The following is a 22,080-nucleotide window of genomic DNA, read 5'->3' on the forward strand; positions in this document are numbered from 1 at the left end:
CACACACACACACACACGCACACACACACACACGCACACACAAACACTCATACACGCGTTGCACTAATGCAGGGGAATTTCAGGGGAAGTGAGTGAACAGTTTCAGGTCACCAGCTAGATTCCAGTATCAGGATGCTGCGTCAGCGGGAACAGAGCAGCCTTCACTGTCCTTAACTCCACAAACTGTCCCCGCTCTGATTCCCACACACACTCCCAGCAACACATGAAAGAGATATTCCTCTGTATATCATTGTTGATATCATCTTATCCACCATCTGAGACATCGTCACACACACTCCACACAGTGATGTAGAGTAAATATTAATCTGATCTCCACTCAACTGTAAAACGGCACTTGGAGTGTATTGCTACATCAAAAGTGGAGCGATCTCTGTTTTAGGGTTTTCCCTGCCTTTGTTGAGCAGCAGTGTCTGGATCAAACATGAATATTCATTCTCAGACTGAGGAGATGTTAGCACAGGGAAGGAAAAATGTCTAGAGGGCTCATTCTTTATCGTTCTCCTTCTGTATCACAGACTCACTCTCTCTCTCTCTCTCTTGCTTCTCTCCTCACATCTAATACTTCAAGGACGGCAGTTAATTTAAGATCTATTATAAATGATTAATTTAATATTTATGAATATTTTAAAATCCCTATTAAATTACTTTGTATCTGTTTAGCATTACATCTTTCTGGATTTTTTTTATGTATATTCTCTCAAAGAGACAAAACTGTTACTATTACGATACTCTTTCATCCTCTGAGATGCCTCATGCAGCGATGTGTTTTGCCTTTGATGTGTTTCACGATTGAACCAATGTTATTTCTACCATCATCCTGCAGCAGATTCTGAGTTTATGTATGCGTATGTTCGTACATAAGGCTGCCTCTGACTGGGTGTGCAAGAGTTTACTCCGCTGACTGTCGGTGTTAAGAGATAAGAGTGGAGGAAAGTCTCCTTTCTTCATCTTTCAGGACCATTACCTTTCATTCCAATCACAGAGGAGAGCCCAGGGGAGGAGGAAGAGGAGGAGGAGGAGGGGGTGATTGTGGGGGTGTATGTGACTGTGTCCTGCATGATGCATATGAGAAGAGTAATATAGGTGAATGGTTCTACCCGGTTGTAATGGGCAGTGTACCGGTCGCTGTTTTAAAAATGGTCAAATTAATGAGCCTATATTTAATATCCATATTTGTTTCTATTAAGAAAATGTACTGTTTAGAACTGAATTAATGTTTATAACTGTTCGTAGAATGCAAACATTTAGACACTTAATGCTATTGTAATTTTTCCCTCAGCCAAGTTTTTTTTTTTTACCTGCATAAATTATCTACATTCATGCCTATGTACTTACTACCTTTAACTTTAATAGTGAAGATCTTTAGATAGGTGAAGTTTATTGTCCCAGAAGGGATGGCAGCCTGCATATGCTCTTGTTTCACATTAGAAACATATACACTACATGCAGTTTATATCAAGTTCACAATGTGCTCTGAAGTGAATCTCAGATCTTAATACAAATAATTTGCATTTCTGGAGAAAAATAAGACAAAGGAGGACAACAGAAATATATATAAAGTATGAAAAACAACATGGAGTTGAAATTTTAAGGCAAATTATGTTGTGAAACAGGTCATTTCAATTGTGATCGAACAAAATACAAGTAGATATTTTAACACGTGAAAAAGAAACCAACTATGAAAGTTACTTTCGTTAAGTTACTTAATGAAAAAAAAAATATTTTAAAGATATTCAACTCTCAAACCCTGACAGCAAAAGCCATGCCAACATAATGGCTTTGTGTACGCATTGCATTTTGCTGACAGTAAAAGTATAGACAGTATTTTAACTATATGGTAATTCTGCCACTGAAAACCCCCCCATGAATGGAAACTGTGCTGTATGTCCACACACAGTCTCCTTGAAAGTATTTCTACAGTAATTGATCAAATTCCTCAAGTTCATCCCAGATTCAATAAGACAGACCAAATCTCTGCACTTGTGATGATGTAATGACAGGTGATGACAAAAAGCAGTGGGAGGAAGCTGGGTCTATTATTACTCCTTCCTCACCTCACCTCTCTTTAGACTGCACTACCATTAAACAGGAAGTGTGGTTGATTTCAGAGAGGCTGATCAGAGAGAGAAATCGATCAGAAAGCTGTAGATCTTGTGGGAGGTACTGTATTGATCCTTCTACCTCCTCCCATCTTTGTGATTATCTGCAGCATGGATAGATTACTGATGTCTGGGGGACACTTATAGAGATATTTGTATCTCAGCAATAACTGTAACTCAGATATTTAAAACTTTGAAGTACAGTACATGTAATTTGAGTCATTTTCTTGGATTCTCATAAAACACCGGGGCTGGGTCTCGAATCAATTAAAAACCGTAATAACCTGAATGAATCACCTGCCAGCATATCTGCTGTCTTTGTTTAGTTATTTTACCTAGAAATGAAATGTTTTTTTTTTTAATGCCGTCTGTTTTAAGGTCACAATAAACATACTGATGACCTCTATCCAACAGCATATATAGTGGTGCTTTGTGAAAAATAAACGCTTTTATGCATACAACTTGCATTGGCATAATGCTACATTCTGCACCAGCTGCAGTTGTCTCAGACACCGCATTTTAGAAATAGATCGGTGGTCCCTTGATTTGCACTACGTGGCCATGATGGGGACCATTGAGGGTGAAAATTGTCCATTTTATACGTAGTTTTTTTTTTTTTTTTACTGTTTTTAATACCAGCCGGTTAATCTAGGCAGTGCTCTCCCTGTTTCCATACTTGACAGTCTGAATTTACTTATGCACTTAAAATAGTATGTGTAACTATTGTTTTTTTTTTTACTTTTCTAAAAGAAAATCGTATTATTGTTATTAAATCTATGTTTTGTTTCTGTAACATATCCTGTTGGAAACATATGGAGAGTAAAATGACTCACGGCAGTACATCTATAAGTTTTTAAATAATCCTTCCATTTATTTTATTTTTTATGTATTTATTTTTTAAATTGCTTTGGCTATGTAACATGTGAAACGATAAATTATATATGTTTATGTTTTTAATTTGAGTTTGACAATCTAATTAAAAAAAAGCAGGAGGACAGTTTTCAGAGCAAAACATTGTTTGTAAAATTGAGAAGTATTACGCAATTATCAGCTACACAGCTCAACACTGTACCTACATCTTTTAAGATCAGCTGTCATAATTTCATCTGTGTTTTCTTCAGTCGGTCACTTTGGTTTGTTTGCATTCATGTTATTGTCTTAAGTAAGGGGAATCTGTGCAATCTGGCATTTGTGTGTGTGTGTGTGTGTGTGTGTGTGTGTGTGTGTGTGTGTGTGTGTGTGTGTGTGTGTGTGTGTGTGTGTGTGTGTGTGGTGGTGGTGGTGGTGGGGTTGACATCATGTAAGGGTGACACCTGTCATGTGTGACCGTGGGTCGGCCAGGTGACAACAGTGAAGGCTGATTTACTAAAAGGACAGGAGCATCAGAGTAGAACCTGACCACACATCCTTCACTCTGTCAGACAGATAAAACCCCCTCTCTCCATCTAAGAGAGAGAGAGAGAGAGAGAGAGAGAGAGAGTGGCCCTCGTATGTCGATTTTTAGGACAAGGCTTAGCTGTCTTGGTCTTTCTTTATCTCATGTCAGCATGTCCTTCTTTCCTTGTCATCATCTCACTTCAGCTTCAGTTTTCTTTAGCCCTTCTTCCACTGCAGGTACTGGCTCAGCTCGACTCTACTAATTTTTTTAAATTTCTATTGCTAAAAGTTTTTGATAGTACCTGGTACTATTTCTGGTATTCCTCCTGTTGATGAGCCAGTAGGAAAAGGTGACGTGGAAACTCTGCCGACCCCTGATTATCATAGAGAATTGTCAAAATCCAGTAAGCACCTGGTACCAGCGGACAGAGTCAAGTAGATTAGAGGTACTGACAGCGTAAATGGGCCTTTTGAGTGGGTGTTTATTCACATAGGAATTGGAGTGTTTAGTAAGTCAAGTTTTCACTGCTGGAACTTTACTCAGGGACGAGGAATCTGTTGAGGAACTATAACTGCGTTTCCACTGCAGAAAGCAAGGCCTAAATTATGTTTTGGGGAGAGTAATTTCCCCCCCAAAAGTTCCCATTTGGAGTTAACACTTTCCAAAATTGTGGTAGTTTAGGGGGTGGGGCTTATAGTTCTGAACATTTCTGACTGGTCAAGTACTCACAACTGCTACTTTTAAAATCTGCGGCCGCAAAGCAGTTTGTTTTTTGTCTGTTGTGCTTAGACATGTTTACATGGAAGTCGAGAAGAAATCACGCGACAACAACAAAATTCGACTAAATCAATGCCACTCTCCAGTCCAGTAGGTGGCGGTAATGCACCTATTAGCTGGTTTACCATTAAAACTCAGAAGGTGTGTCATGTAACTAATTTGCAAACAATGGGCTGAGGGAACTTTTTGTTCCTAGAAAATTAGTTCCTCCGACTAAAAGTTCAGAGGACTTTGGGTGGACCGCGGCGATAGATGCTCAGATGTGTATCTTCTTCATATGAATTTTAATTTCTTCCTTTCTTGATCCTCGAGCTCATCTGGAATGTAAGGCTGTGTGCATGTATGTGTTATCAATACGCCCTTGTGCTGTAACTATCGTAATCAATAGCCATATGATTATCCATGTAGGGAAGGTATAAATGATTTAAAACAAGGCGAGGGTGACGGATGTTTGCTTTTCACATTGAAGTTACTGTCAATAATTAATGCGTGTGATTAATCTGTCAACAACTTCACACCTGAGGAAGGATGAGAAGGGTGTAGTGCTGGTAGAGCTGTGTGTGTGTGTGTGTGTGTGTGTGTGTGTGTGTGTGTGTGTGTGTGTGTGTGTGTGTGTGTGTGTGTGTGTGTGTGTGTGTGTGTGTGTGTGTGTGTGTGTGTGTGTGTGTGTGTGTGTGTGTGTGTGTGTGTGTGTGTGTGTCTGGCCTTGACCCCTTTCATTCCCCGTAAGAGAATACTGGGAGTTTATGACATTTGTAAATGTATGCTACGATGGCACTATCATTATATATTATTATTTGAGGTTTTACATCTAAGTCATCCATCAATAACCACAAACATGGACATATGCTATATATACCAAGTTGATGACACAGTCAATAAACTGGAAATAAATTGCAAACAATGTCAGGTGTCAAACCTAAATACTTTCTTTCTTCTTCTTTTTTTTTTTTTTTTTTTGAAGAGTGTTGAAGTCAAATGTCTCATGAGTTTCATCTTCCTGATAAGGTGCCATGCAAAGTTTCGTGGTACTCACCAAAAGTGTTGAGTCATGATTAGTCCTGACTATATGTTGAAAGCATTTCCTTTCCCATATATAATTTAAAAAGCTGGTTATTTTCTATATTTTAGATATTGCAAGGCTTTTAATCATGTCACTTGTGTGCTCATGCGTGTTAACGCAAACTGGGGTCACGTGAATTTGATAGCGGGTTATCAAAGTTGACGCCAGTTCAAGATCTGCACGTAGTCTCTGAGACCTTTTGGATTTTCTTTTGTGGAGAATGGCGACAAAGCAAATGTCAACAGCTGTAACCTGTAACTCTGGTGTGTAACAAAAGATACATCTGAAGGGTTGAAGAGCTTTCAGCACATATTTTAAAACAACACTGTAAAGAACAGATGTGTTGTTCCTTTAAACAGTATTGCGTTTTGCAGTTGTTTTGTTGACTTTGGAACAATTAACGCCATCTGCATGTTTGTTTACAACAGCATCACTGAGTTATGTCACATTTAAATACATTATCATTTTTTTTTTTTTTTTTTTTTTTCTGCAGATGCCTGTAGAGTCTTAACAGAGAATACAAATTTAACATTTATTAAATTGTGCAACTTAGCAATCTGGGTATTTTACCAACTTTGTCCTGGATCCACAGTGGAACCGGCTATTTTGGTCACCTGTATTAGTAAAAAAAAAAACAACAACAACAGGTGCTCACATTGCAGAGGTTTGCATCATTCGATAAGTGTCAGTTGACACCTGTAGTGCACACTCATGTCATACCAACAGAGTAAGTAATGATTCTACTGAGTACTGAATATGTTTTGATTCAGGAAGCTAGTGTGATAAAATGTGTACTTTTCTGATGCGATGACATGTGTCACTGCTGATGTGCTGATATGTGCCACTACACGTTGACACATAAAAGAAGCTGTTGTTTTGGTATCGGCACTGAAACTTCGGTATCGTACCGGCAGCAGTAGCAGAAACTGAAGCCAGCACCCAGAATCCTCATGTTTAAGTGCACACCTGTCTCCAGCTTCTTACTTTCTATAACTTACCAAAGTCAAAGAGTAAAATGGGAGAACGGTATAGCCATTCAAGGATCCTATGCCCCCCATGTTTCTATAGCCTCCTTACACACAGTCTCTCTCGCCTGTGTGTGTGTGTGTGTGTGTGTGTGTGTGTGTGTGTGTGTGTGTGTGTGTGTGTGTGTGTGTGTGTGTGTGTGTGTGTGTGTGTGTGTGTGTGTGTGTGTGTGTGTGTGTGTGTGTGTGTGTACATGGAGGAGAAGCCTATCTTGCCTGCTATCATTTCCTGAATGACCTCTGCTTTCAGCCTATGATGGATTGTATTGCGCTCATAGACATTAATTTTCCTGAACCAGGCAAAAAAAGCTTTACTCACAGGAAGAGCATGTTAGTACAAGGGTAATTCTATAAAACAACAGCTGAGATACAACAGAGTCGGGCATGATCAACAGCAAGCCTCGGAGACTTTACACACTTCCCTTCTTCATCTCCGCTTCACTCTCGCTCTCGCTTTGAGTCTCTGAGGTATTATCAAGTGTATTTGCTTGTCTCAGTAGTTAGTAGCAAGTATTTACATGCATTCTCCTGCGAGCATGTGTCTGCAGTGCTCAGGTAAGTTGCAGCTGCTGTCTCTGTGGTGCTCTCTTCTCATTAAGACAGGTAATGAGCTCAGTCACATCCACCTTTGCAGGTCACCCCACGAGAGAGAGAAGAGAGAAGGAGAGAGTATTAGAAACAACAGAGGGAGTGGAGCAGGAAAGAGTTACTCCGTGTGTGCATGAGGGAGAAAAGGGATGTCTTAATTATGTCACCTGCTTGCTGTTCCACTCGACTGCAGCACCTTTGGGTTACTCCCTGTTTACACTGCTGCACTATCCTCTGTGCTCTGTGTGGAAGAGAGTGATGGGAACGCATGAGACGAGTTGAGATGAATCAGGATACTGTAGAAAAGGTTCTAGGTGGGTGGAGGATGGTCAGAGACAGAATGAGGTTGTTGAAAGGAACACAAGAAAAGGGTTAAAAACAAGCAGGAGACTGGAAGGAGAGGGAAGTGTTAAAGAAGGAGGCAAAGGAGTGGAGGAGTGGGGAATAGAGGGAGTGTGTCTTCCCAGGAGTGAGCAGGCTGTCTTGTGGAGTAGTTCATCATTGTGTCCCCGGTGACTGTGTCTGTGGCCTGGCCCCGCTGTAGCTATAATAAGACATAAATAAGGAACAAGACTGCCTTATCTACTCTGTGGCCCCCATCTCTTTCTCTCCCCTTCCCTCTCCTCCTCTTTCTTCTCCTCACAAACACTCGTGTGCTGCAGTAGATGTAGAGTTTTTGCTTTTAAGAAGTGTTTTCCCACCATGTTTACCATTGCCTCTATCTGATGATCGACGAGCATGCTGAACCTCAAGCAAACGCACACGCACGCACGCACGCACACACGCACGCACGCACGCACGCACACACACACACACACACACACACACACACACACACACACACACACACACACACACACACACACACACACACACACACACACACACAAAGTATCACAATCATCTAATGAGATAATATACCTTATTATATTGAAGGTATTAATGGCTCATTCTCCAGTGCTCCAGACTACACAGAACACCAAAAAAATGTTTGATGTGGTATTAAGTGGAAAAATTTACTTTTAATTCAAGTACAGCACATATCAACATGCTGTGGACTCCCTGCTCTGAGTTTTTGCTAAGTTCTTTGTAATAATCACAATTTCCGTGATATTAAGGTTTTTGCCAATTACTCTAATCGCTACATTTTCTCTCTTGTGTATTTAGTCAATTTTCTATAACATGCCAGATGTATAGAGAGCTGAAATGAAACTGGAACTTCCCAGTTCTGTTCAAGAGGTCGGAAAACTTCTAAATTGCTATCAGAAATAGCCATACGATCCGTGAATCACTCCATATGTCTTTATAACGACAGCATTTGTTTCTAAAACAATGTATCATTGTTTTTTTTTATTAAATGTTTTGGGTTTTTAGTAACATTTAACAACATTATTCCCCACAAGTCAGAGGCAGTTGCAAGTCAAAAGTTGTAAGTCTCCTGCTCAACAAAAGAGCAGGGCCCAGCTGAGGAACTGTGGCTATTTTAGAAATTCTACGGTGTTAATACATTGTGATGGGAACTGTTTTGTATATTGAACTGAATTAATGTTCCATTTTTAAAAATCACAATAGTTTAATCTTTAATATATAAAAGTAAACCTCTGAAACAGGTTTAATTGTTTTAGAAAGATTGTTGAAAGAATAAATGAGAGATTGCTGTAGGTTACAGAAGGTAAACACATAACAAGCGGAAAAGAGGCTACCTGAGATGCGACGTCAGAACTCTTCTTTACATTAATAAATTATCCATTTTGTTTGTTTCCATCAAGAGAATACCACACACTACATATCCTTAAATAAGATTTCACTTTACCTCTCAGTGTTTGGATGTTTCTTATTCCCTACATACTATATATAGCCTCTATATTTTCCTGACCCAGTGTTGTCGTTTTCCTTTTGTGTGTGTGTGTGTGTGTGTGTGTGTGTGTGTGTGTGTGTGTGTGTGTGTGTGTGTGTGTGTGTGTGTGTGTGTGTGTGTGTGTGTGTGTGTGTGTGTGTGTGTGTGTGTGTGTGTGTGTCTATAAAGGTGCTAAATCAAGCCGAGTTATTAATGTGCGTGTTTATTAGTTGGATGTGCAGCTTCATTGGGGAGTTGGATCGCAGTTGATGTCTCACTTTTGTTTACACAACTTAACGCTGCTTGACTCTGTGTCAGGCATGCCCATATGTGTGTGCACGCATGAGTGTGTGTGTGTGTGGGAGTCGGGGAGCAGAGCGAGAGACTGAGGTCAGAGCCAGAAAGACAGCGAGAGAGAGAGAGAGAGAGAGAGAGAGAGAGACCCCAGGAGAACAGGGTTTTTGCAGGGGCTTTGGTTGTTCCTGCATCATTACCCCGACTGCAGACAAAGACAAAGCCTACTTATGTCCCTCTTTCCCCTCCCCATCCATACACTCACTCATACACACACATACAGTATGTGTCAACAGAGGCTGAGGGAGTCCTGCACAGGGGAGAAAAGAGGAAATACGAGAGAGGAGGCAAAGGAGGGGATGCAGAGAAAGGAGAATGGAGAATAGATTTATGAAATGAAGCATTCCAAACAGCACTATCTGCCTGCTTTGAGAAACACCTTTCATAAATCACCACACAGCGGCAGAAAATAGAGCATTTGGTGGAGTTCTTGTATGTGTGTGTGTGTGTTTGTGCATATGTGTGTGTTTGTGTGAGAGAGAAAGAGCAAAAGAGTGGGAGAATCTTTTATTCCCGTCACTGGTCTCAGTGAAAAGTGTAGAGGAAGGTAGTATTGCAAGTGATGCATATATGTGTCCATGCGTGTGTGTGTGTGTGTGTGTGTGTGTGTGTGTGTGTGTGTGTGTGTGTGTGTGTGTGTGTGTGTGTGTGTGTGTGTGTGTGTGTGTGTGTGTGTGTGTGTGCGCGCGCGCATGCACGCATATGCACGTCAATGTCAGCGTAAGCATGAACAGTCAGTGTGTGCGGTTGTGTTTGTTACCTACTGCCCTCCCACAGGGTATCTTTACAGAGAGCATGATATAAAAAGAGACAGATAGGGTTAGGGAACGAAAACCGAAAAAGAAAGGGGGAGAGGCAGAGCTGGGTACAGTAGCTCGGGGGGGGGGGGGGGGGTCTCTGTCTGGGTCAGAGACAGAAGAGTCAGAGAGAGAAAGAGAGAGAGAGGGAGAGAGAACGAAGGAGTAGAGAGGCAGAGAGAGAAAAGGGCGACCTGCAGAGAGGATAGTTTTTCCTCAGGTGAGTTGTTCTGTAAGTGAGAGCTGATCTGCCCCGATCCCTTCACTGAGAAGAACGCCACATCGGGTGCCCTGAGAATACAAACAGCACCTTACTAAATATACACACACATACATGAGTGCACACTCTGTGCAGCATCTTTCAGAGCTATTCAGATTCAACAGTGGAGCCAGTGAACTATTCACCTAGCTGTTGAACACATTGAGAGCTTATTAAGTGTCTTTGCCAACCATAGAAAGGCCAAGGATGTAATTTGCCATTCACACACTGGTTTCACAGTCTGTCTCTTTAACACATCTAGCGCTCATCTAGCATCCTTAAGTCCTCCGAATGAGACAATTAGCGCTCAGAGACAAGGCCAGTGCACTCAATGGACGAGGAATGGCCATGTGGGGAGAGACAGTTTAGCAGAGAAATACATTGTGACTGGGGAAGAAAGAGGAAGATAAAATGAAGGAGAGGCAGACAGACAGTCTGGAAATTGGTCTTTTTTAGATTCAGTAACAAGCTAGAGGAGATACAGGAGGAGCAGAGAGGGAGAGAGAGAGAGAGACTTTTATGAGTCTGACAATGAAAGGCATTCAGATAGGAGTGATATGAAATAAGAGAAAGGTAGAGCATGTGTTCAGCAGCAGACTAAATTCATGAGCCTCTTTTACTGATTGCTTGTGAAAGGGTGGAGAGAAGGAGTCAGAGATTAGAAGGAGCAGTGGGAGAATAGTGATTCATGTATAAGATGCTCACGGGTGTCATGGAAACATCAGCAATGATTAGTTGTCCTTGACAGTTGACCTGTCCTTAAAATTAGTCCCCATTGGAGTAATATATTTGAATGCAGTTTCAAAACACATGAACTCCTTTACTTGAGATAACTCTTCTAGTGTTAATATAAGGACTTTTGAATGGGATAACCCTGAACTGCAAAGCTCTCCAGTTCAAATTGGGTACCACCTGGATTTTGTTGCATGTCAATCCCCATCTCTCTCCCCTTGTTTATTGTTTTTTTCCGCCATTACTATAGGTCTGAAAAAAAGGACCATACAAATTCTGAACAAAGGAGAACTTTTGATTTGTACTGAAAAAGAAAGATTTCTCACATTTAATACATTTCATGTCACTTGTCAGAAAAAGAACACTTTATAACTCAGAAACACATGCCATTTAGTTCGTGTAACTATCTCCTCTATGCTTTTTTTGGTGTCTTCACCCTGTAACTGGTCAACAGGGCCTTGGACAGAGTGGCAATGTAGCATGCAACTGAATTAAAGGGGTTGGTATTTAATTGCGGCCCACAGATGGCCTCGTGCATCTTTGGATCATTTAAAGGGGCGGTGGGCTGAGTAATGTGTGCGTGACACGCCACTGTGTTTTATAAGAGAGGTGCTATTACACAGACTGCTCTATAAAGGGACACAGTCAGTGGGGGAGAGGTGTGGTTAAAGGCCCAGTTTGTAATTGCAGTGTGACACCCTCTGTTTAAAGTCTACTAATCCAAGGCTGGCTTTGTTTACATAAAGATTTATTGCTGAGCTAGAAAAATATAACACAAATATTTTTTCAATCTCAAATAGACCTCGGCAAGAACTTAAAAGTAGGATCCATGAACAGCAATCACAATTTTTAGATAAATGATGTTAATAAAGACACAATTAAAGAAAATTATTTTCACTAACCGCACTGTATTGTATTTCACTGGCTTTGCATCTTCTATTATTAGTGTGGCATAAAAGGAAAGGAGTCTTGTAGAACGTAATAGATTGGGGAAGGTGATAAAATAGATAGAGTGAAAAAAAAAAAAAGAACAAGAAATGAAAGAATAACATATGTACGGGCAGCATAAAAAGCAGACGGGGAGTTTCAAAATTAAATGTATAGGAAAAGAAGCAGGAGGACAAGATGAGGCTGGGGATGGAGGGTTATGGAGATGGTTAAGGAGAAATGAAGTGAGGGATATGTTAGGAAGTGTGTCTGGTGGAGCCCCAGCTGTTATCTCCCTGGGGGTTCAAACAGCTGTCAAGCACTGTAATAACACACATACACACACACACTTGCTTTGTTTTTCTATCCCCATATCTATACACGCCCTTTTATCCTCAGTTTTTCTTTTAACCCTATCTGGGGTTCAGCCTCCTCTGCACATGATCATTTCGTTCTGTCCACATTTCCTTCCTTCCTTCTCTACACCCTGTACTTTCTTAGAGCGATAGGAAAAGCGAGCAGGAATCTTGGTAAGGAAGGGTGAAGGAAAGAGAAAAGAGGCACGGGAAAGCAGGAAGTCTTTCATGTGACTGTATCCTCCGGTCTGCATAGTCCAGATTACATTCCCTCTCTTTGGCTAGACAGCTTTTCCAATTTCTCCGTGCTGAGGGAAGACAGGTTGAGAAGACGCTGGTTAACTGCATTAACTCATTTTGGCCTCCTCAATATGTCTGGTACCCTAATCCCTCTCTGTTGACATGGCAGGACGAGGGAGTGTGGCACTGGTTGATAGGGAGGTCCTCCTGCCGCTCTGGAAGACACTTGCCCTCCCATCCTCCTCTCATCATGCAACCCTCTTTTCTTTCTTCAGCATTAAACAGCTCCAACTCGCAAAATTCAAACAGACAAATTGGAAATGTGTTTTTAGCTGCAGCTTTGGCTTTTTACCTCAAGCACAACACAGTCAGACAAGGAGGGAAATTGGATTGGACTTGCAAAGGAGGCTAGTCACGATCAGACAGAGGAGTGAGTAGAGGGCAAGGTGGATGGAGAGGTTGCAGCTTGGACAGAGGCAGGTAGGTTGGATATGCATGTACGTGCACCACCATGGTGTTGGGGGATGGAGAGCATTGTTGTAGTGGTGGATACAGGGGAGATCTAGAGGGATAGAGGGGGATCAGCAGAGGAAAAGGAGGAGGGGTAAGAGAAGAGTGATTATGGTGGGTCTGGGCTGCCAGGCCTGATAAATGACTAATCAGGAGAACAGGGCCTTAGGTCCCTCACAGGACCACTACTACCACAGGCTTATCACATGCACAGGCTGCAGACACACACACACACACACACACACACACACACACACACACACACACACACACACACACACACACACACACACACACACACACACACACACACACACACACACACACACACACACACACACACACACACACACACACACACACACACTCCTGCCTCTTACAAACATGCTGCACACATGCAGCCTTACACACTTGGACACAAAAGGAGAGAGTAAGAGAAAAGAGAGGGATGGCTTGAATCTATAGCTGCCTCTCCTGGAGCTGCACTCTGTTTGGAGAGCTGTTATAGATCCACCTCTGCCTCCTCCTCTCACCTGTCTCACCTCTCTGACTCCTTGCTCCAGGCCTAATAGTCTGCCAAGACTGGGACAAAGAGCGGGTCACACAACTGACAAACTGTGGTTCTGTTACATGATAATACATCCACTGTTTTAAAATGACGGCTCACGAGAGTTCATTCCGATTACGAGGAGTCATCTATAATGTATAATATAAATGTCTATACTGTAAAGTTTTGTATTTTTGAGAGGTTTTTTTGGTTATTTTTCTGTTAACCTGCTACAGAGAACAGCTCAGGATACGTTTTTGAAAAAAAACAAAAAACAAAAAACAGTTGCGAGTTAAATCCAATCTGGCTGCATTCCAAGGTAATGATCAGGAAGGGATGGTGGAAAGGCAAGAGAGAGAATTATTGAGAGGGGGGGAGTAAGGAGGAAACAGTGGCGATGGCGGTATATGGATGTCTTTGTGTGTCACGCTCCATTGACTCAGCCTCCATACCTCAGCAGCCATGTGATCCCAGTGTGATGCTGCTAATAGTGACACCAGTGGGGTCGAGAGCAAGTGTGAGGGTGAGACAATGGGGAGGGGTGTGCGGGGGCGGTGTAGGACAAACGGCGAGAGGTAGAGAGGGAGAACAGGAAGAAGGAGCAGTAGAGCAGGAGGAGAGAGGAGACGGGAGAGCTGGAGGAATAAAAGAACAGCAGGAGCAGAAATGTAGAAGGAGAGACGGATGAGACTCCGGTCTCTGTGGGAATTGTATGCAAGGACGGCCAAGTTGGTTTCTCCATCCCCTTGTACCTTTATGTCCCCCCGTGTCCCTTTATGTCCAGCCTTGTCCCTGGATGCAAAGTCACTCACGCAGCCAGATCACCTCTGTAGCTTATATACCTGAATGAGCAAACTGTGTTTTTACTCTTGTGGCTGGTGATATGGCTTTGTGTGTATGTGTGTTTGTGCTGAAAGTTAGACATTAACCTACACAAAGGTTTGTCTGCCTCCCTTTGGGGCTGAAGGGCATATACATCAGTTCTTATATGCATTCATTTGTTTTATCCTGTGCCTTTTGTGTGTGTTTTCAAGGTGCCTTCTTTTTTTCAAATGAATCAATCTTGATATTTTACTAATTATTAAGCTTGACTTTAATTTGATTATTTTTGTACATCTGAATCTGAAATACGCTTGCCGTAATACGTTTTTTTTTTTTTTTTTTTTTGGCCTTTACGTTTTATAATAAATCTTGGTATTTGTGTACTGTTCATACAGCACACATTTTCCTCACTTTGCGCTCAGCAGTGGATAAAGATGAAATCCTACTAGTCTAATTTGAATTTCACACCCAATATGTATCTGCGGCATTCCTGGGGCAGCAGTTCTAACAGGGGAAGTGGTGCTTAAGCCTTCCCTGCTCTCTGACTGTCACTCCTCGCTAACTTCGAGTCGCGTTGAAGCCTTGTGGTGCCTACTTCCCTCTGACTCTCTGTCTCCACCAGTCACAACCAGCAGCTCCGTGATGCCCTGTGATGTGGTTTCTGCAGATGCTGGTGTCTGCGGCGATAAGGCCTCACAGTTGAGCAATCTGATTGGATTAGCAGGCTCTTTGAACAAGCCCTGACTGGCTGTTTGCCGGGGGGATGCAAATGAGCTCCTTAAGAGGAAGGCAGGGACTTGACCCTTATTGGGCCTGGCAGTATGGACTGTGGCACGGAGGGAGGAAGGAGGGGTTGGAATGTAGCATCTGAAAACTGCATTGGGGGAAGTGAGGAGGTGAAAGTGTACCACTGGCAAAGTGTCTTCATGGTGCCACTGTCCTGCCTGGCAGGTCGGCCTTCTGGCTCGCTGGCTTTGCTTATTTGTGTCTATGTGTCAGAGCCACTCACTGCTGTTTCTCACCCTTTCTGACAGCCACTTAACCTCAAGGCCTGCAAGTATCTACAGTTACAAATCTTCACCCAACAGACTAAAGCTCAACATAGTGAACACCAGCGTTGTAGCCAAGACCTGACCAGTTGGGACCAAGACAAAACAGACCCAAAATGACTCTGCTATAAATCAACTATGCAATCATATGAAGTGTTGGGTAATGAGCACACGGACTGTGTAGGGTCTCCAAGCTATGACGGTGCACCAGCGCTATTTGCAAAAGGGCTGCATGATCACCATTAGCCAGTCACATCACTGGTCTCATTGCTCTGAAACATCTGTACCTGTCACTGTGAGTCATGATGACAGCAGCTCAACAAATGGAATTTGTCAGCCGGAAGTGGCATTTTAAGCATCATCGCATCATTGCTGCACATTTGATTTATTTTTAGTTTGCTGTGGTTAATAAAATCACCAAAGTGGCAGCAGATTGATGTGTCAGAAACAGAAGTGTTTTGAGACATCTGTTTTCAAAGACACAATTTCCACCAAAATAGTAACAACTGTTCAGCACGCAGCAACTTGAATGAACCTCTCACCTGGCTGTGCCTCTCCTTCCACATACACTTGGCAAAATACCACGCAGATGCGCAAAGCCAATTTCAAGGTCAGGAAATTACCAAACTAGAGGAGTGCTGCTTGTGCTGGTTGATGGACAAATGTGTTTTATAGTCAGTGGAAAAAGACACGAATACCGTATTTCATCAACAGAGTTCAATACTAAGATGAGACTGAGACAAAATGGGTTCAGGACCAAGAGCAAGATAATGTCATCCCTCTGTTCTGATAAATGGACTGAAAACTACTACTCTTGTTGCTTTAGTGTGCAACATGTTAACTGTTCTCTGGTGTCCCTGTAATCCTGTCGGTATTAAATGTTTGAGAGTTACTGTCGGCGCTTGAAGAAATCTTATACTGTTTTATGTGAACACACACACACACACACACACTCACACTCTCATGTGCACTCACACATGCTATATGACCTCATACTGCCAACAGAGGAAGAAAGTCAGGTACGGGCCATAAGTCATGCTAGATAAATCCTGCTTTTGTTCCAGAGAGACAAGGTTGTTTTGGGTGCGGATGGAGAGGATTGAATAGATGGAGTGGTGCCTATACAGTTTTAGGAGCAGATCCCACTGTTAATGGCTCTGTAGGCAGCGTGGCCCTTCTCTCACCCCCTCCTCTCCCTTGGGGGGTTTTATCTGCCCATTTCCTCCTCTCGTGCTGGGCCCTCGGGACGCCTTAATGGCGCCATGTACCCTGTCAGTCAGATATTTAAATGGAAACCGACCATGAAAGTATGGCCGCTCAGGGCTGGCTCGCTGTGCCACGTCCTTGCTCTCAGCAGCCAGAGTCAAATTCAGAGGCCCAAACCTCAGCCCCGAGCTCCAGACAAGCCTGGGGAGGGGGAGTCAGGCTCAATCTGCAAGTTTAATATCCCCCATCAGGTTTTAAACCTGTTTACCTTGCAGATTTGATCAAGGATACTGATGCAAATGGAGGCAAAGGCTCCTCGCTCTGGAAACCTTCTGTCCAGAGGTTCATTGATTCATGCTAAATGGGTTCAAGCATCATTATTAATCACTCACTTGACTCAATTGATATTGTCCTAAACACAAAAGAATATTGGTTTCTCTACATGAACCTGCGTCTGTAACAGTGCACTGTTGCACTTGTTTTGTGTTTGTGAAGCTGCTGTTTTGCCACCGTTGTCTTTCTCCACAGTTATAATAATCACTTTGACAACTGACAGCTGCAGGTGGTCTTACCAACCCTCACCAGACAACCTAATTTAACCCAGTAATAAATCTCTTTGCCCAGTTGGCCATTTTAGCTGTTTGGCACAGGGCACTGTAAATTCCCCCTAATTAGATCCTCCCTCTACTCCTCCCACTCTCTTCCCCCATCTTCCCTCTCTCATCTGACTCCCTCCCTCTCCCCCGTCTCCTCCCCTGCTCATTGGTACATATGCTCATACACCTGGCCTGCATCGTTACCTGTTTACAAATGACCAGGCTGGTTCTGCTGGCTTCAGCATCCGCTTCACCACACAGTACTGAATCTCTCGCTCTCTAACCTCCCCTGTGTCATAATTAGACCTCAGAGCTCATGTTTGCTTAATATTATAATCCAGTACACCTGCATTTCTCGCTTTATTGTGCTTTGGTGTACCACCAGCCCCACCTACACCCCCAGTCCCTTCCCTTGACCTCATGCAGATAGAGATTTGGAATTGATGTTACCACAAACTGTTAGTATGTATTTTGCTTTCACATTTTCTCCACACCAACGCAACAGCACTGAAAGGCCAACAGCACTCCCCTCCTTTTTGCAGTTCCTCTAAAAGGTATGAGTTTTGAGAGTGTGTGTGCGTGTGTGCGTGTGTGCATGTGTGCGTGTGTGTGTGTGTGTGTGTGTGTGTGTGTGTGTGTGCGCGCGCGTGTGTGTGTGTGTGTGTGTGTGTGTGTGTGTGTGTGTGTGTGTGTGTGTGTGTGTGTGTGTGTGCGTGTGTGTGTGTGTGTGTGTGTGTGTGTGTGTGTGTGTGTATGTATGTGTGTGTCTGTCAGGGGTATCAGTGTCAGGGCTAATGGTCTCTAGCAGGGGCGCCAGCCTGAAGATTTATGCCACAAATTAGTCAAATGTGATCAAACAGCAACCCAGTTAATCATGCAGGACCCACGTTTATCCCTGCTTTATCTACAGGCATAATTATAGACACCCATTCCTCTGACAGGCCAACGGCAGGCCCCTGCGGAGTGATATTGGGGGGCCGCCATGCAGTGTTGTCACGGTGATGAATGTCTTAAGGGTGCAGGGAGTGTTTTAAACACGTATATACTTAACACCCCCTTGTGAATGCTGTGAGTGAAGGCAAGGCCCCGGCAGAACTGGTGTAACTGTTAGATGCGGACCGGCTTCCTAAATTGATATTAGTGTGAATGAGTCGGGTCCCCCTTCCCTCTCCAGCCTCACAATTTGAAGCACTTCAGCCATTAAGAACAAGCTTTCCCATAAATTCAATTCATCATATGACTCCCAATTCATTATGTGTTAAGTGTTGACTGGTTAAAGCCAGCTCTATCACTCATCCCCTCCCATTTCAACTGCCTCCTCTTCAGTCTCATACAACTTGGAAAGTGGGAATGGGAATCATCTGGCAGTATTCTGTTATTCCAGGCCATTACCATGTGCCAAGCTGGGAAAGAGATCCAGTGATGTGTGCTGCAGTTTGTGATTGGAGTGGATCCTCTCTCTCTCCCCCTCTGACAGCCATTTTAAACACTCGTTTATGCAGCGCTTTTAATATCAATAAGAGAAGCAGGCAGGCAGGCGGACAGGCAGCAGTTTCTTACACACACACACACACACACACACACACACACACACACACACACACACACACACACACACACACACACACACACACACACACACACACACACACACACACACACACACACACACACACACACACACACACACACTCGCACACAGAGAGTGACACACACGGCCTGGCTGGAAATCAGCAGCCTCCATCTCCCTGGTATGACAGGGTGTGGTAATTATGTCTCTGTGAGAGTGTGTGCTGTTTGCTGGGTGAAAAATGATAATGGGGTGATTTTTAAGTGCCATATCTCCCGCACGGGTAATGAAAAGTACTTTTAATCCAGTTCGGAGGAACGGAGGGGTGGAGGAGAGGAGTGGCTGGGGAGAGGAAGCAGAAGGGTCTGTTGTGATGGAAGGAGAGGAGGAGGAGTGGAGGAATAAGAGGGTGCTCTGAGGGTGGAGGAATGCTGATATAGGGAGCTGAGGAAAAGAGAGAGATAGGGAAGTTCTGTATGGAGATGAGGGGAGAGGACAAAATGAGCAGCGAGGAGAGGGTTTCAAGGCAATCCAGTAGCTGAATCGTGCGTGCGTCTGTGTGCGTGTGTGTGTGTGTGTGTGTGTGTGTGTGTGTGTGTGTGTGTGTGTGTGTGTGTGTGTGTGTGTGTGTGTGTTTGTGTTTGTGTGATAGGGGGGTTTGTGTTGTTGTGCCAGGGGAATGCCTAAGCCTTGGCATGATGCTTGAGCTCAGCAATTAGAATAATTAAGAGGGACTGACAAGCTTTTAGAGTCTCTCTCTCCCTTCCCCTCGCTTTCTCTTCCCGTCTCTGTCCTCCTCTCTTCCCTCTTCTCCTCTCTCATTCCTGTTCCAGCTGCAAATGTGGAGTATGTCAGACGACATTATGTCAGTGATGTCAGGTTAACACACACACACATGCATTTGTTAGAAGTCTGCGAGTGTCAGGTGCATGAGCGCCAGCAAAAGGGGAAACCCTGCAACTGTGTCAACTTGCATTTCTCACACCAGCACATTCCACTTCATTTGTGCACACGATTAAGCTTGCACTAACACAGCCGATGTATGATACATTCATGCTCTGGAAATCTTTTTTTTTTCAAAGGCTGTGCTGTAAAGCATTGTCCACTAATATAGTCAGGATGGCCTAACGGACTTACAACTCACAAGCATAGACTGAAAGAATAGATCTGTTGTTATGCACATACAAGGTGTTGTGTGTGTGTGCGTGTGTGCGTGTGTGTGTGTGTGTGTGTGTGTGTGTGTGTGTGTGTGTGTGTGTGTGTGTGTGTGTGTGTGTGTGTGTGTGTGAGAGAGAGAGAGAGAGAGAGAGAGAGAGAGAGAGAGAGAGAGAGAGAGTTCACTAATGACTTCACACCCCATTAGCGCCTTTGCTTGATATGTCACACTTCATTATGTACTTAGATCATTGGTGCATAAACTTGGAAAGCGTGCGTGCACGTATGAAGTATGTTTGCACTGGAGAGTGTGTGGCTGTACCAACTTTTGGCCACAACTCTCCCCTTGTATAAGAGACCAGCGAGTATTACAGTTTCCTTTTGGGGAACCCCTTTTTCAGTTTTTATATTTGAAGTAACCAGAAATTTAGACTCCAAATTGCATTGTAAGCTAAAATAACAAAATGCCACATGTAAATGTGTTCTACATCTTTTTATGTACAGTGAAGAGGCTGCACAAACATATTCTCTCGTAACTTACTGTAGGCAGTAACTTAACATTACGATTAAATTTGTTTACCTTTTCACCTTTCCGTTTTTCAATTCCTCTGCCGCAGAATGTTAGTCTGCATAATCCGTATGCAGGATACTTTGGAGTAACAAAAAAATGTCCTTGTCCATGCAGATGCAATTCTGTTTAAATCTGTTTAAGATTTTATAATAGGAGCCTGATATATGGCAAGTTTATTTATCTTCATAATTTACAAGATCTCTTGTGTGTGATTCATAGGTCAATTACTCAAAGGCCCACCACTGTCCAAACATTCATTCCACTGTTTAAGCATGCCTTTGTATATAAATCCATCATAAAATCCTAAGTGCGTGCGTGTATGCAGGTATCAGTGTTTGTGTGCACACGCCTGCGTGCCTGGATGTGCATGCAGCACATGTGATATGTTTTAATTCGTGGTAAACAGACAGCAGTGCAGCCAGGCAGGTTCGTTTTATCAGAGTGTGTTTATCTTAATTCCCCTCAGTCTCTTTCAGTCCGATCATCAATTACCTGTCTGAGGAGGCAGCGTGCTCTCCTGTGACTCACACACTAACATACACAGTTACCTTGGCGCTTAAACTATGATGATATGACTGCGAGAGTGTTGCTCTATCGCGTGTGACTGCCCATGTCTTTGGCAGTTTTGTATGCATTGTTGCCTTGGCTTGTTTAGAAGATGATGTTTTCATACCGGCCCACTGTGACCTTGGCTGTTTAAACAGGTTTGTAAAGTAATCATACGTGGAAGAGAAGGAGCTGCACTGACAAAGAGCCATAAACACGCATGCCATGCAAACATGACACATCTAACACATCATGTCCTGGCATATGCAATGCCACACACACTGTGGCCAGGTGTGAGTGTAGACAAAGAGAGAGGACATCAACAAGTAAATAAGAGAGATCCTCAAACTTGCATGCACACACACTGTATGTATGCCCACACTACATCGCCCCCTGCGTGGAGAATGACAAGCTCTTTCGAGGTTATGACCCTCTCCCCACGCTGTTTGTCTTTGGGGTCACGTCCTGCCCTTTAACTCCTGACCCCCGACTTTTGACCTTTGTCCGTCAGCCAGCAGACACCAGCACTGAGCTGACAGCTCCCAAAGCCCACTGACCCCAAAAGCAGAGCGAGAGAAAGCTACAGAGAGAGGGAGACAGAACTCTGACCGCTGACCTCTCCTGGAAGGGAATCAGCGTACGACCAGCAACAGTGAACAGTTTACCTGTTCAAAGAGGTCAAGAGAGGGAAATAAACAAATATTACTCTCTTTAATGAAATATGAAAAATAAAGTGACCAAAAATTAATAAAGAAAAGGAGGTGAAGATTGAAGAGAGGGAGGAAAGGAAGGAGGGGGAGGAGGTGAGGAATGAGATGGGAGGACAAACATGGGTGAACCTGGCTAGTGGAGGTCACACTCTGCCTGAGGAGACAGGTGCCTCAAGATTAGCCTCCACATTAATAGCCTTTACTTACTCACACACACACACACACACACACACACACACACACACACACACACACACACACACACACACACACACACACACACACACACACACACACACACGCATACACGCATACATGCACACACGCTGCAAGCCAGTCCTACAG

General features: G+C 43.3%; 1 protein-coding gene across 1 annotated transcript in view; it reads left to right on the forward strand.

Annotated features, from left to right (window-relative positions):
* The window catches only part of wwox (WW domain containing oxidoreductase), a 134,749-nt gene that overhangs the window by 95,321 nt on the left and 17,348 nt on the right, over window positions 1-22,080 (forward strand). The window lies entirely within an intron of this gene.

The sequence above is a fragment of the Brachyistius frenatus genome, unplaced genomic scaffold (assembly GCF_029030835.1).
Source record: "Brachyistius frenatus isolate BFR_SWC_R1_liver_20210118 unplaced genomic scaffold, ASM2903083v1 Contig_39, whole genome shotgun sequence".
In the NCBI taxonomy this organism is placed as follows: domain Eukaryota; kingdom Metazoa; phylum Chordata; class Actinopteri; family Embiotocidae; genus Brachyistius; species Brachyistius frenatus.